At 42.1% G+C, this 7,938-nt stretch overlaps 1 long non-coding RNA gene across 1 annotated transcript; it reads right to left on the reverse strand.

Moving 5' to 3' along the window:
• Positions 1-741: 741 nt before the first annotated feature.
• LOC129657301 (uncharacterized) lies at positions 742-2,169 on the reverse strand. Its single transcript, XR_008716660.1, has 2 exons — positions 1,914-2,169; positions 742-1,045 (listed from the first exon to the last, which is right to left on the reverse strand). It is a non-coding gene; the product is annotated as an uncharacterized LOC129657301 (long non-coding RNA).
• Between the last annotated feature and the right edge of the window lie 5,769 nt (positions 2,170-7,938).

Raw genomic sequence — 7,938 nt, forward strand, 5'->3', positions numbered from 1 at the left:
GGCCAAAGTACTGGAGTTTCAGCTTTAGCATCATTCCTTCCAAAGAAATCCCAGGGCTGATCTCCTTCAGAATGGATTGGTTGGATCTCCTTGCAGTCCAAGGGACCCTCAAGAGTCTTCTCCAACATCACAGTTCAAAAGCATCAATTCTTCGGCACTCAGCTTTCTTCACAGTCCAACTCTCACATCCATACATGACCACTGGAAAAACCATAGACTTGACTAGATGGACCTTTGCTGGCAAAGTAATGTCTCTGTAGGGTATTAAGGTCCCCTACTATTATTGTGTTGTTGTCAATTTCTCCTTTATGTCTGTTAGTATTTGCTTATGCATTTAGGTGATTCTATAGATGCATTTGTATTTATAATTGTTATATCTTTTTCTTGCATTGATCCCTTGATTATATCATTTGGTAATGTTGGCCTGCTGATTGATGAGCTGGGTCTGCAGGCTGTGGGGCTGTTGTCTTGGTGCTGGTGTCTGCCTGCTGGTGGATTAGGCCATCTGGGAGGTGAGGACAGGCTTTATGGTAGTTGGTGCTTGGTATTTGGGGGCTGATGCCTGCCCAGTTGTGGATGGAGCTGGGTTGCAGGGTCTCTAGCTGCAGGGCCCTGGGGGTCCCGAGTCTAGGGCCTGCATACCAGTGTGTGGTTCAGGTCCTGGACCCTCTGGTTGGCACGGCTGTGTCTGTGGGAAGCTGTGGGCTCAGGAAGTTTTAAGGCAGTCTCTCTTCTGGGCAGGGCTGTGAGTTGCTTATTAGTTGCTTGGCCTGAGGTATTCCAGTACTGGGTGTGGAGTTGAGCTGGGTCCCAAGATCAGTAAGCTAAAGGGAGGATTCCAGAATGGTGTTGACCAGCCCCAGTGTCCATGTGGGAGAACAAACTCTCAATAAGGGCTTCTTCCAGTGTCCGTGTCCCCAGAGTGAGCTCCAGTTGCCTCTTGCTTCTCTTGGAAACTCGTCAAAAGTATCTGGTAAGTCTGACCCAGGTTCTTTTCAAATTACTACTTCCGCCCTGGGCCCCAGAGCATGTGAGATTTTGTGCCCTTTAAAGAGAGATGTTTTTCAAATATTATATATCAATGCACATATTTGGAATCAAATACTTTGGCCACCTGATATGAAGAGCTGACTCCATGGGATAAGACCCTGATGCTGGTAAAGACTGAGGGGAGGAGGTGAAGGGGGCAATCGAGGATGAAATGATTGGATGGCATCTCCAACTCAATGGACATGGGTTTGAGCAAACTCTGGGAGATAGTGAAGGACAAGGAAGCCTGGTGTGCTGTAGTCCATGGGGTCGCAAAGGGTCAAGACACAACCTAGCAACTGAACAATAACAACAAATGGAATCTAGAAGGACGGTACTGATGAACCTATTTGCAGGGCAACAATGGAGACGCAGACATAGAGAACAGACCGTGGACACAGCAGGGGAAGGAGAGGGTGGGACAAATGGAGAGACTAGCATGGAAACATATACACTACCATATGTGAAATATATAGCCAGTGGGAATTTGCTGTATGATGCAGGGAGGTCAAACCCAACCTAGAAGGGTGGGAGGGGGTGGGAGGCGGGAGGAAGCTACAAGAAGGAGGGGTCATACCTATACCTATGGCTGATTCATGTTGACACATGGCAGAAACCAATTCAATATTGTAAAGCAATTATCTTCCAATTAAAAATAAATTATAAGAAAAAAAACTTCCCCCCAAAATAAAATGGTGTTTCTATGTCCCACAGCCCTCTGGGTGTCCCAAAAGCTAGTCCTGCTGGCCTTCAAAGCCAGACATTCTGGGTCTCATCTTGGCACAGGACCCTCAGGCCAGGGAACCCGATGTGGGGTTAGACCCCTCACTCCTTGGAGAGAATCTCTGCAGTTGTAATTATTCTCCTGTTTGTAGATCACCCACCTGGATGTGTGGGGCTTGACTATACCTCAACTCATCCCACCTATCTTGTTGTGGTTCCTTCTTTTTATCTTCAGCTGTAAAAAGTCTTTTCTGGCAGGTTCCAGTCTTTTTCATTGCTGTTAATAGTCGCAATTTCTGTTTGCCCATGAGAAGAGGTTCACTCAGTGTCTTTCTATGCTGCCATTTTGGCTGATCCTCTGTAATCACATTTCTTCCTGACTGGATATTGTTTTATAGATAATTTAAATGGCCTGATGTTAATATGGGCTTCCCAGGTGGCACTAGTGGTAAAGAACCCACCTGTCAATGCAGGAGACATAAGAGATGTGGGTCAATCCCTGGGTCAGGAAGATTCTCCGGAGGAGGGCATGGCAACCCCCAATCCAGTATTTATTCTTGCCTCAAGAATCCCACGGACAGTGGAGCCTGGTGGGCTACAGTCCATAGGCTCGCAAAGAGTTGGACACAATGGAAGCAACTTAGCACCCACACACGAAGTTAGTACAGTATACAAGTGAGAAAGTTGGTAATGCAGTAGAAAATTTAGGATACCTCAAGACTTAAACCAGATGCTTAAGACTAAAAAGGAGACACTCTGGAGGAACTACAAATAGTTTTCACTTGATTTAAAGAAATTTGAAAATTGCAGAATTGACTCTAATTTTCAGTTAGATAGATTGAGCCAGTGAATGCTCAAATTTGCTGTGAAACCAGAGAGCTGAAAGTCACTCAGATTCAAATTATACCACAAATAAAATTTCATTCTGTGTTAGCTATGTCTCCTTGCACCATTGCCTGAGGAATGTGGGCGTCCTTGCCCACAGCCTCTGAGTACTCAGGAAGTATGGTTTATAAATATCTCCAGGTGAGTTCAAATGGAACAGACTCTCAGATGCAGCATTTTGCACATTTCTCATTTCATACTATGAGTTACTGGGATGAATTAATTTGAATTTCCAAGTCCAAAAAAGATGATCTGAATTCATAGTCTGGTACAATTGCCAGATAAAATACAGGATGCCTAGTTAAATTTCAGTTTCAGATATGCAGTGAATATTTCCTTTCAGCATGTTACACAAAATTTTTTTAATTTGTTGTTTACCTGAAATTCAAATTCAAATGAGCATCCTGTATGTTCATTTGTTAAATCTGGCCACCCTACTTTCGCGGCACTAGTAGTAAAGAATCTGCCTGCCATTACAGGAGACATAAGAGACATGGGTTCAATCCCTGGGTTGGGAAGATTCCTTGGAGTAGAACCTGGCAACCCACTCCAGTATTCCTGCCTGGAAAATTCCATGGACAGAGGAGCCTGATGGCTATAGTCCATGGGCCTGCAAAGGGTCGGACACAACTGAGCACATGCACGCGCGAGCACACACACACACACAGATACACACACACACCCCTTCTGCTTGTAATAAGTACATAAAATTTCACTTGAACCACTGCTACCCTATCCATTCATGGGAGTGAAGAGGAAACACTAGCTTAAGAGGTGGTGGAAAAATTTTATTTAATATTTGTCCTGGTTTTGATCAGAAAGAAAAGAAATGGAGTTTTTTTTAAAAAAGTAAATAATACCTATGCGATGAACATTTTTACAACATTAGAACAGTCAGCTGTTTTATAATTGCAGCTAAAATCTGACTCAACTGAATTGGGCTCTTCAGGAACTTCAAGTTCCCTGCAATGACTGAGAACAAAAAGGAGAAAAAGCAGCAGCAGCCCATGGAATGGGTAAGATGTTAGGATTTTCTGAGAGGCTGAGCCTGCAAGGTCGATACCATGCAAAGGAGACTGGATAGGCTAAGACAGCGGTTTCAAAATTTCATCCCATGAAATATATTGCAAAGTGATAAAGGAGTTGATTTTCCTTAACTGCTGAAATGGAATAATGGCTCCCCTACCCTGCTTAACCTTTTTTTATATAAACTTGGGAATAGACTGACAGATTTCAAGTCCTAACTCCATTACTTACCAACCATGAGGTTTTTGATTAAGTTACATGACACTTCTCTATATTTTATTTGGAGACAGTAGAGCTGAAGAGTGTGGAGAATTCAGTAAGTATATAAAAGACACACAGTAGCCTGGTACACAATGAGGATTAAACAGTTGCATAAAAACCCTGGATTCTCAATGCATTCTGTACAGTAGAGTGTAAGAACTTGGATTTTTAGGGTCCTCCTGGTCTTGATTTGACCACCAGCTCTATGACTTCAGACAAATTATGTGAGCTTCCTAAGTCAGTTTCTTCATTAATGAGAAGAGGTCTAATAACAGTAAGTCAATCATACAATTAGTGAGAATTTCAACTGAAATAATGCATGCCATTATTAAAAGCTCATAACGTTCGATACTGTTTTGTTTGAATGTTTTCCTCGTTTGACTTCTGGAATGCTGTAACACTCTGATTCTCTTCGTACCTTTCCGTCCTTTCTTTGCTAGATGTTTCTGGATTCTTTCCGTTTGCCCTGCCTTCCTCAATCACCTTTTGTACATATTCTGTGAGAGAATCTTTGCAGTTTCTCTGCTCCCGCCCCCGCCTCCATGCTGGCAATTCCTAAGTCTTTCACCTTCAATCTTTGATCTTCCACTTATACCACACTCATATGCAACTTCTACTATCTTAATGTTTCACTTCAGAGTATTACTATCATCTCAAAATGTACATGTCCAAAATAAAATTCTCATTTCTCACCTACTACTAATATCCATTAGGGTTATGGAGAAAGTAGTTGCTTTTCCTAATCTCCCTGCTTTTGCAAAGACAACCATTCTCTTGTCATCCACACTGTTAAAACCTTGTAGTCATCCTTGACACATCCGTTTCTATCATCCTTCATATCCAGTCAATCACCACGGCACTGAGCAACCTACCAAAAACCAGGAGAGGAGAAGTAAAAATTCTTGAAAAACAAAACCAGTTTTATTTCTTTTTTAAATTACTTAGTTTATTTGCTTCTGTTCGGTCTTAGTTGTGGCAAATAGGCTCTAGAGCACACAGGCTTAGTTGTCCCAAGGAATGTGGGAATCTTAGTTCCCAGACCAGGGATCGAACCCACATCCCAAAATTAATTTCCAAATATATATCTGATAGAAAAACAAAATTAGTTATTATTTAAAATTACCCTCCTGCCTCTTACACACACTTCCAACCACCTTTCCTAGGAGGATGAATATCAGTTGATAATTGGAGCATCTTTTGCTTGTCATCTTCAGGATAAAGGATTTTCGTATTTTAAACAGTAGGAGTAGGAAATACCACTGAGACAACTGAGACACAGCTAAATTGTACTGCATAAAAAGAAAGAGAGGTGAAGGGATCAAGACGGTGATGATGGGGAGGTAAAGATGCTGCAAGGGAAGGCTAAGGAGACTACCTGAGTAGCAGGTAGCTGAAGATGGACCGCAGGAAAAAACAGAAGAAGTCCTAACAAACTCTTCCATTAAGAGTGAGACCTTGGTCGGGTCCTGGCTGTACCACTGTGATGATTAATTTTAAGCGGCAACTTAACTGGGCTAAGGAATGCCCAGACAGCTGGTAAACATTATTTCTCAGTGTGTCTGTGAGGGTGTTTCCAGAAGAAATTGGCATTTCAATCTGTAAAGAAGATTGCCCTCATCAGTGTGGGTAGGCACCATCCAATAGGAAAAAACAGTGGAGGATGAGTAAGTTTGTTCCCTTGCATGAGCTAGGACAGCCATCTCCTCCTGCCCTTGGTCATCCACACCCCTCGTGCTTGGGCCTTCCTGCTTAGATGGGGATTTACACCACTGACTCCCCAGGTTCTCAAGCCCTTGGGTTTGGACTGGAACTACATCACTCGACTTCCCTAAGTGTCTAGCCACCAGACATCAGTTAGAGAGTTGGACTTCTCTATCAAACAAAATTCACTTAGATTGCCATGAACAAGAACCATGGGTATGGTTATTAGTTTTCCATGAATTAACTTTCATCCCTACAGAGTTGTAAAATAGCTTAATTGGATCAAAGACAGTTTCTATAGACTGAATGTGTGTCCCTTCAACACACAAATTCATATACTGAACCTCTACCCTCAGTGTGATGGTATTAGGAAGTGAGGCCTTTGGGAGGTAATTAGAATGAGATGTCGTCAGGAGGGTAGAGCCCTTATGAACTGGATTAGTGACTTTGTAAGAGTCATGCTAGGGCTGGTTTTTTCTCTCTACTCTTTCCTGTGTGAGGATACAAGGAGAAGTCAGCAGTCTACAGCATGAAAGAGGGTGCTCACAAGAACTTGACCATGCTGGCACCCTATCTTGGACTTCCAGCCTCCAAAACTGCTAGAAGTAAATTTCTGTTGTTTATAAGTCACCCGCTCTATGTGGTACTTTTGCCGTGGCGGCCTGACCTAAGACAACAGTCCAAGGTATATCCCTCTTTAGTATCGGATAATCCTCAGCAGGACTGCTAGGTAACACCAAATACCTATTACAAGGACAGCCAGAGACTTGCTCATTTCTGAAGCTTTGTCAGTTTTTCCTGACATTGGTATATTAATTTTCTTGGTGTTTTGAAACACATATAAACCTCTTTGCTAATGTATGTTAATGATTGTATAGTTTTCAATAATTTATTTAATCCATATTTACACAGAGTGATACTATTCATTCATTCTCCTGACAAGTGTGCTAAATGACCAGGCTGTCTAAATTTGCTTGGCAAGTAAGGTAATTGAAAGTCTTTCCTTATAAAAATCTCAGTGTCCTTGCATAAAATGTTTTCATTGCACCACTAACTCCTCCTCAAAGAGACTGGAAATATCTTGGCGGAATCAGTTAGTAAGGCATTTTGGCATTTGTTCCCTAAACAAGGCAGTACAGTAATCTGAGTGGTGTGTTGCTGAAGCCAGGTTTATTGAGAAAAGCAGAAACACAGGTCCTTCTTAAGCATATTAGGTTAACACCCTATTCTGGTGCACCCAAAGATACTCTAATCAATTTCCTATTCTAGGCTGTTCTCAACTGCCTGGAGGGCACAGTGAAGGCCACAGCCCCTTCCCACTCCCATACATCAACCCACCCCAGTTAAATACAGAAAATGATACTAAATGATCAAGGCATTAATTATTGTTGTTAAGAGGATGGATGAGACTGATTTAATTTCCATAATAATTTAGGCTATTAATTTGGGAAGCAAATCAATTAAATCTCTTAATATATGATAAAAATATTTTTTGTAAATCAAAATGTGAGAAAAGAGGGTCAACAGACAGTTCAGCTGAGTTCAGTCACTCAGTCTTGTCCAGCTCTTTGCGACCCCATGGACTGTAGCACGCCAAGCTTCCCTGTCCATCACCAACTTTCAGAGCTTACTCAAACTCATGTCCGTTGAGTTGGTGATGCCATCCAACCATCTCATCCTCTGTTGTCCCCTTCTCCTCCTGCTTTCAATCTTCCCCAGCATCAGGGTCTTTTCAAATGAATCAGTTCTTCGCATAAGGTGGCCAAAGTATTGGAGTTTCAGCTTCAACATCAGTCCTTCCAATGAACACCCAGGACTGATTTCCTTTAGGATGGACTGGTTGAATCTCCTTGCAGTCTGAGAGACTCTTAAGAGTTTTCGCCAACACCACAGTTCAAAAGCATCAGTTCTTTGGCACTCAGCTTTCTTTATAGTCTAACTCTCACATCCACATGTGACTATTGGAAAAACCATAGCCTTGACTAAATGGACCTTTGTTGACAAAGTAATGTCTCTGCTTTTTAATATGTTGTCTGGATTGGTCATAGGTTTTCTTCCAAGGAACAAGTATCTTTTAATTTCATGGGTGCAATCACCATCTGCAGTGATTTTGGAGCCCAAAGAACTAAAATCTCTCACTGTTTCCATTGTTTCCCATCTATTTGCCATGAAGTCACGGGACCAAATGCCATGATCTTAGTTTTCTGAATGTTGAGCTTTAAGCCAACTTTTTCACTCTCCTCTTTCACTTTCATCAAGAGACTCATCAGTTCCTCTTTGCTTTCTGCCATAAGGGTGGTGTCATCTGCATAT

The sequence above is a fragment of the Bubalus kerabau genome, chromosome 7, assembly GCF_029407905.1.
Source record: "Bubalus kerabau isolate K-KA32 ecotype Philippines breed swamp buffalo chromosome 7, PCC_UOA_SB_1v2, whole genome shotgun sequence".
Lineage (NCBI taxonomy): Eukaryota > Metazoa > Chordata > Mammalia > Artiodactyla > Bovidae > Bubalus > Bubalus kerabau.